This window comes from Oryctolagus cuniculus, chromosome 2, assembly GCF_964237555.1.
Source record: "Oryctolagus cuniculus chromosome 2, mOryCun1.1, whole genome shotgun sequence".
NCBI lineage: Eukaryota > Metazoa > Chordata > Mammalia > Lagomorpha > Leporidae > Oryctolagus > Oryctolagus cuniculus.
In genome coordinates this window covers 92,785,588-92,793,945 of record NC_091433.1, presented here as the reverse complement: position 1 = coordinate 92,793,945, position 8,358 = coordinate 92,785,588, and the positions used below count along the sequence as shown (strand labels likewise).

Here is an 8,358-nt window from a genome sequence, read left to right as displayed (position 1 = left end):
ACCACTAAGAAATGCTAACCAAGAGAGAGACACCCCAATGTTATGTTCCTCTTTGCCAAAAACTTCAAACCTGAATCTGAACAAGCCCTGGATCTAGCCACCAACTTCCAGTAAGTACAGTGGACACAGCAGAGTGTGAATACCCCCTCCCCTCAAGGGTGTGAGTAGCGAAACAAGAATGTGCAAAACTCCAGGTTTCTACAAAAAAATTGCAAGGAAAATCGATAGACTTTTGATTTTTCTTAAAATACATATTTTCCTTTTATTTAAAAGGCAAGAGACAGAGACAGAAAGCTCTTCTATTTGCTGGTTCTCTCCCCAAATGCCTGTCACAACTCAGGCTGGGCCAGGTCTGAGCGAGGAGCCCAGAATTCAATCCAGGACTCCCACATGGGTGGCAAGGACCCAAAAAATTCAGCCATCATCAGTTGCCTCCCAGAGTGTGCATTAGCAGGAAGTGGAATAAGAAGCAGAGCCAGACTTGAACCCAGGTACATCGGTACGGTATGAAGGCATCGAAAGCAGTTTCTTAACCTCTACGTCACAGGTCTGCCCCCAAGTTTTTCTTGATAGGAGATACACCAAACAATCACAATGTATGGGTCTTTATGTGCTTATGACTAAGACAAACTGTAAACCAATAAGGGACACTCAGGAGAATCTACACACTGGTTGGATATTTCATGATGCATTTTAGAGTGATGGCAGGTGACATGTAGGTGAAGCCGATGGCTTCCTGGCTGATGGCTGTGCGGAAGTCGAGTGATGAGCACACGAGAAACCGTTGTCTGTTTTTGCTTATGTTTGGAATTTTCCGTAATAAACTACTGTTATTGAGAGCCTGCTCTGGATACCAAAAGCTGAACATTATCCTCCTCCTCTTAGCATTCCTGCTCTGGCAACTCTAACCCTCCCGGAGGCTACGGGATGGCCGGAAACCAAACACAAGGGATTGCAATAGAGAAAAGCAGCTGACATCTTTCCAAAAATATTACTTCCATTTCAGGAGATTTATTTTTGATGGAAGATGATAAGTGCCATTTTCCAAGCGCTGTATGTGAGCCTCCAAGCTCCAGTAGGAGTTGAAAAGGCAGGGCTTTGGACCAGAAGACACGCCAGGGCTGGTGCTGTGGAAATGGGTGACGTCACCAGTGGACAAGGAGGTAGGTGGGGAAGAAAAGGAGTGGACTTGGGGTAGAGCCTTTTACTTCTTTCCTTCATGTACTCATTCCAGAAAAAGGTGCTAGGGGCTGGCCCTGTGGCATAGCAGGTTAAGCCGAGCATCCCCTATGGGCACAGGTTCATGTCCCGGCTGCTCCACTTCCAATCCAGCTCCCTGCTAATCTTTCCACTTGGAAAGCAACAGAAGATAGTCCAAGTGCTTAGGTCGTTGCTGAATGACCAACCAAGCCCTAAAGAGCTTTCCTCTGAACTTCAGGTCAAGTGACCAGCACACGGCTCACTCTGAGACAATATGGAGTTGAGTCCTCTATTACTTGCAATGAAAAAGAACCTTCAAGCTGTGGAGTGCCTCTTGCTACCAAACCATGAATTACTGGGAGAAGCGAAATAGCAAAACATTCCAACAGACCTGGCCCGATGTTCAGGAGACCGCTATGCAGACAAAGGGACATGGGGGTGGGCAGGAGTCTGGCTGTAATGGAGTTGAGCAGGTGGTGTCAGCTTCCAGGGTACTCCCTACCCCCGGCCATGAGGAAGAGGTTCAAGCCGGGTCCAGCTCAAAGCCACACCCAGGGACTGAGAGGGAAAGATGGGGTGAGATGCACGCCCTGCCCTCTTCCCCGTCCTTTTTCTCCCCACCCACAATGCCTTGTGGCATCTCAGTGATGATGGCTCTCCTGGTGCCAACAGGTGCTTCTCTCGCTGGGAAAGTGGAGCAAGCAGCAGGACCAGGGAGGGACTCCTTCTAGGATGGGAAGAGGGGAGCATGTCTGTGGGCTGTAGGAAGGGCAGGCTGACCGTTGGGGACCACTGGTGGAGCCAAGTTGAAGAGGCCAAAGAGCATCAAGAAAGGGAAGAATGGGGGGCTTTGTGTTGTGAAAGAAACAAAGATAAGAGAACGTAAAAGAGATGTCAAGAGAGAGGGAACACGGAGGATTCTCCCACCACCTGCCTCGGTGTTGCAAGCCTGCCCAGCTCTCCACCTGCTGGGACCTCTTTTTCCCTGTTTTCAAAACGATGTGCAAAGTAGTACTTAGTGGGTTGTGGGTGGTGGTCAGACCTGATCACTCACTTCAGCCCAGTGCGCAAGGAAACGTTCACAATTTTAATGCATTTATTCAAGAAAATTGTTGAACAGTGACCGTATTCCAAGGGCTGCACTGGATCCTTCGGTAAATAAAATGTCAATGGCACGCCTATCTTCATGAGGCTCTTATTCATGCTGCCAAGAGCATAATAAATGCAATGAATAAAAGGTCCCATGTGAGATGCTCCAGCGAGCCCAATCATGGAGGGGCTTAGGAAAAGCATGCTGATTGCACAAAGCCAGAATGACATCTTAAATTTGCATCAAGAAGCATAACTTTATACGTGATGGATCAACATAGACAGCTTTATAAAACAAGATCAGGGCCGGCGCCGCAGCTCACTAGGCTAATCCTCCGCCTGCAGCGCCGGCACCCCAGGTTCTAGTCCTAGTCAGGATGCCGGGTTCTTTCCCCGGTTGCTCCTCTTCCAGTCCAGCTCTCTGCTGTGGCCCGGGAGGGCAGTGGAGGATGGCCCAAGTGCTTGGGCCTGCACCCGCATGGGAGACCAGGAGAAGCACCTGACTCCTGGCTTCGATCAGCACAGCACGCCGGCCATAGCAACCATTTGGGGGGTGAACCAACGGAAAAGGAAGACCTTTTTCTCTGTTTCTCTCTCACTGTCTAAATCTGCCTGTCAAAAAAAAAAAAAAAAAAAAAGATCAGGGCACTGCTTAGTAATTGCGGCATGGGATACAGAGTGTCCCCCAAATTCACATTCACTTCCCATCTCAAGATCCAATCTTAGTTGGTAACAGGGTCTTTGCAGATGCGATTAATTAAATCAAGATGAAGTCGGATTGGAGTAGGGTAAGTACCATAGCCAATGTGTGTGTCCTTATGAGTAGAGGAGAGGGTCTCACATTGGAATGATGAGACACCAGGCATAAACCACCTGAAGCTGCTAAAAAATACAGAGGCAAAAGACCCCACCCCAGAGCCTGCACGGGGGACTCCCAGGTTGCCAGCTTGTAGCCCCCAGAACTCTGAGACCCGATTCCTGATGTTTTAAGTCTCCTAGCTTGGAGCAAAGTTACAGCAGCTGCAGGCACAGGGCAGGGAGAGTCTCTTTAGGGCCAATGGCACCACCTGCCACAGCCATTGCCCTGCTCCTGCCAGCCACACTCAGTAGCTCCCCTGCCTGGAGCTGGGCTCTCACTCCCCTTCTGTAGACTTCAGGCTGATGCTAATTTGCTGTCTTTTCCTTACAGAATTCAATGCAATCAATGTGTTTTCTTTCTTTTTGGAAGGCAGAGAAACATAAAGGCAGAGAAAAACAGAGCTTCCATCCAATGGTTCACTCTCCAAATGCCCACAATGGCCAGGGGTGGTGGGAGCCAAAGCTGGGAGTGGGGGGGCCATCCAGGTCTCCCATGTGGGTAGCAAGAACCCCACCTCTTGAGCCCTCACCAATGCTTCCCAGGGTCTGCATTAGAGGGAAGCTGGGGTCCGAAGCGGAGCTAGAACTTGAAGCCAGACCCTCCAGTGTGTCTTAACAGGCCAAACATCCACCCAGCGGGTTTCACCAACCGTCCAACCGTGCATGGCCCAGAGGACTGGTTCTGCAGTCCTTCCCAGGGAAACCTGAATGCTTGCACCTGGAATCTGCTCCATTTCTCAGAGAGCAGGGCTGTCCTGCTGGCATCCTCTGGCACTGGTCACATGTGGTTTAAGCATACACTGGACACTCTTTAAAAAAGGAAGGACTTTAGGTGAGTGAGCACGTGGGTGGGCGAAGTTGGGGATGACTGGACCCGGTGTTCTTGCCTCTGCTGGGTGCAGGCTACTCAGTAAACTCAGCCAAATTCGGGAAAGAAGACAATGACTCTACCGGTACCCCCCTCTTCCTTCTGACCCCTTGTGCCCCATTCTATGGCATTCAGATTTAAAAACAAGTTGCGTTCCCAACAGTGACCTTGCTGGCACTACACTGAGCCACTAGAAGGTTTTAGTTTCTTCTTGCTCATGAGCTTGCAAAAAGCCTGTTTATAAGAATCAGCAATTGACCTTCTATTTGTGAAACAACAGCAAGTGATAAAATAAACACCAACATAGCACGCTTGCAAATAGCAGGACAGAATAAATAGCTGCGAGAGGGAACAAGCCATCTCCTTCCCTGGCCTCAGTCCATCTCCGTCAGAGCACACACTTGCTCCCTTGAGTGACAGCCGAGGTCGGAGTTAATCACGCTTGTGCTGGTCTTCCTTCGGCGGCCTGCCAGCTCCCAGCAGGGGAGCTACATGGTATCAGTGTTTGCACTCGCAGCAAGCCCTCCGTGATGCCTGGGGTTGAGTCTGAGCTATTTCCATGGTACTTGCCTTTGGTATTTAGCTCTGAGCATATACAGTTACACGCAACCTTTGGTTAACTGCTGACACGTGCCATACGCCGAGAACAACTGGATTTTCTCTCCCATGGTCCTCTTAGACATATTCGTGGACAGGAGTCCTCCCTGCCAATTGACTTCTCTGTCCACTGCTGGCTATGACAGCCCAGCTGTCCCTGGAAACACTCAGAGAAGAGAACGTGCAATCTAAGGTATTGCTCCAAATACTTCAGCTCTCACTCAAAGCTAGATTCTGCTTCTAGTCCCACCCACAGGCAGCCTGCTTAGAGGGGAGGGTGGATGGTCCTGCACACAGGGGTTCTCCCTTCTGCGCAGCCCCCACTGGGGCCACAGGGAAGTCGCACGTGGTGCCTCACCCCATCATGCTCCAGGAAGGTGGCCCTCATGGGGCCACCATTCCAATCCCACTGTCACTGCCACCTTAGGTGTTACCCATCACCCATCTGGAGCTGCCAAATGCAAGAAGCTCGCATAAAGTGCTCCTGTTGAAAGACCCTGCCCAGAGCTGGGGGAAAGGAGAATCCAGCTAAGAGGCAGGCTCCAGCCAGGGCCCCAGGCCCCCACCCACCCCTCCTGCCTCCATTCTCCAATCCCTTCAGTATTCTCTACATGACTGAGGGCTTCAAGACTTACAGAACCCACTCTCAACAGTTCCTTCACAGAGTCTGGGCGTGGAGCGCTGCACCATGCTTACTTGGGTACCACTTACCTACTCTATCACCCAGCTAACCGCTGAGTTGCACGCGTGTGAACGTCTTGATCTTTGCAGCAAGCTGAGTTTCTGGGGGTCAAGGACCGGTTGGGTAGGATACGGCATCCACATGGTGCTGTGTGTTGGTGGTGTGGTTCCCGGGTGGCAGCATCGTGATGGTGCTACAGCTTTAAGAGGCAGTGCCTGCACGAAGTTCTCCTGTGAGCATTGTCGTGAGAAAGCAAGCCCCGCCCCTCCTTCTCGCTCTCTCTCTCTCTTTCTCTCTCTCTCTCTCTCTGCTTCCTGTGCCGAGAGCTGACCACTGGCTCCAACACACATCTCTGCCATTCCTCATCCACCCAAGGGCCCTCGCCAGAGCCTGTCTCTTAGCTGGATTCTCTGCCTCCAACTGAGAGCTCAATAAACCTCCTCTTTTCTTCATAAATGCTCTAAGTCAGGTACTTCTCTACAGTGACGAGTCACTGCTAATGCACCTGCCTTGACTTGGCACAGCATGGTGGATACAGTCAGGTGTACTGCAGGTGCCATGGTGACGCATCTGGGCCACCGTAACCCATCTCCACTTGCTGACTTGAGTGTCAGTGCCCTCTTGCCTCGTTATTTCTGAAAGTGAAAAAAAATGGGGCTGTGGCATAGTAGGCTAAGCCTCCACCTGTGATACTGGCATCCACCAGCACCTGTTCATGTCCTGGCTGCTCCTCTTCCAATCCAGCTCTCTGTTGTGGCTTGGGAAAGCAGTAGAAGATGGCCCAAGTGCTTGGGCCCCTATATCCACATGAGAGACCCAGAAGAAGCTCCTGGCTCCTGGCTTCAGATCAGCTCAGCTCCAGCCATTGCAGCTACTTGAGAAGTGAGGCTGCAGATGGAAGACCTCTCTCTGTCTCTTTTTCTCTCTGTCTGTAACTCTGCCTCTCAAATAAATAAACAAAATAAAAAAGAAAATGAAAAAATCAATGGAAGTACATTAATTAGTGTTGCTAGGCGTCAAGTGATTAGGTATCAAAAAAATTTTTTTGTTCTCAAATTCTCCAACAACTGTCCCTCCTGGCTGTTTTATGTTTGCTTGAATTTGCTGTCTTAGGCAGTTTAAGTCAGGAGCGGACAAGGATGATCTCGCCCCCAAGGATCCTCTCAGGAAACTCCCCTGCACCTAAGCACAGATCCGTCAGCTTTGGTTCCCACGCAAGGGTTTCTCACGACAGGCAGGACACGGTGCTTTCTGGGCCAAGCGGCAGAAACAAAACCAGACTGAACTCAAGCAAGGTGAGACCACCCACTCCCGGGATGGGAACACAGGCGTGGACACCGGGACAGGCCAGCGGCCACATGGCCCTTGCTGTCCCTGGGGCTGCTGGTTTCATTCCCTTGGGCTGCTGATGGGGGCGGCTTCCGGTGCCCCCAGAATTCTCTACGACGCCCCAGAGGCAAATGGCCCCCTTGCTCAGGGAACCTCGGGTTAAGGAGGATGCTGATGGCTTCCTTACATTGAGTGTGCAGCTGTGACGGGAGAAGCCAGGCTTGGAGTGACCACTCCAGCACCCACCGGTGTAGGGACTAGGGACTCCACCGTCAGCCGGAGCCGTCGCTGATGGCACCACCTCTTCCGTCCCTGGTTCTGTTCACCTCACCTTGTGAAGGTGAAGCTGGGACACAGACTCGCACAGGGCAGGACCACAGGGACCCAGGAGAAGCCAGCTCCTGGCAAGCCAAGGAGAGAGGTCCCCGCTCTGGAAGTCGGGACCCTTCTGCGGGTTTCTCCTATAGGGGGTCTTGCTTTGCTGTGTAGCCCCGAGGCGACCGCGGTGGACGCAGTGACGTCCTAGGAGAGAGAGAAGTGCAGTCTGCAGGAGCGGAATCAGAGGGTGAATCACGGTTCCTTTTGAGCTGCCACAGAGCCCGGGCGCAGACCTGCTCGGGAGGAGGCCGCGGGGCTGGAGGGAGCTGACTGCCGGGACCCATCTGGCCTCCGGGAGGAAGCGCTGTGCCGTGCAGCCAGTCACGAGGCCAAATCACAGCCCCAGAAGCAGAGCAGATGGCAGCAGAGCGGAGAGCCGGCACCTCATTTCCCCTTCCCCGCCTTCGGGTCGGGGGAGGGGGCAGGCCCTACAGGCTGCACTGGCTGCCGCTCCCGCCCTCCCCGCAGGGCCGGCCAGGACGAGGAGAGGACAAGGAGAGCAGGCATCGCCGAAGGGGTCAAGACAAACAATCCTGCCATGCAATATTTCAAAGGATCCAAATCTGTGCAAGAAACCCACCAGGAGTGAATGCTGCTGCTGCTGGTGCCTGGTGCCTTAGGCTTCCACACGCTGAGCTTCCACCGGTCCTGTCTGCGTTCAAAACGCTCACATTGTGTTCATCACAGGTGTTGTTTTGCAGTCATCTTGCTCTTTAGAATGATTGTAATACAGTATTGTTCCTCTTCAGCTGCATCCAGCTATTCACATACATGTGCACAGATGAGTGCAGGACTGTTTTCTCACCATCAAGCAATGTGGTTCACAAATGAGTTCCTGCTCAAGCCAATTACTGACAATTACAGACATGATTCTAACAGCATCCGAAAAACCTATACTCTTCAAGTAATATCTAAGGTTATCAGTTATTGGATGATGACGATTTTCAAAATATGTGAAATGAGCTTTTTTAAAATAAAGATGAACACAGACTTTCAAAGGGTCTTCTAGTTAACAGTAATGCACTGATGTCCGCTTCCTGGCTTTGAAACTACCATATAGTGTTGATAAGACGTCACTGGGACCAGCCCTGTGGCCCAGTGGATTAAGCCACTGTCTACAACCTGGCATCCTACATCAGCTCTCTGGTTCAAGTCCCTGCTGCTCCACTTACAATCCAGCTCCCTGCTAATGCACCCCAGAAAAGCAGCAGAAGATGGCCCAAGTGCTTGGGCCCCTACTACCCACAAGGGAGACCTAAATGAAGCTCCTGGCTCTGGGCTTCAGCCTAGCCCAGCCTTGGCTATTGCAGCTACCTGGGGAGTGAACCTCTCTCTCTGTTACTGTGTGTGTGTGACT

General features: G+C 51.6%; 1 long non-coding RNA gene across 1 annotated transcript; it reads left to right on the top strand.

The window, feature by feature from the left end:
* Nucleotides 1-1,026: 1,026 nt before the first annotated feature.
* Nucleotides 1,027-6,280, top strand: LOC138848525 (uncharacterized). The gene is made up of 3 exons (XR_011386392.1): nt 1,027-1,163; nt 4,695-4,805; nt 6,039-6,280. It is a non-coding gene; the product is annotated as an uncharacterized lncRNA (long non-coding RNA).
* Nucleotides 6,281-8,358: the final 2,078 nt, after the last annotated feature.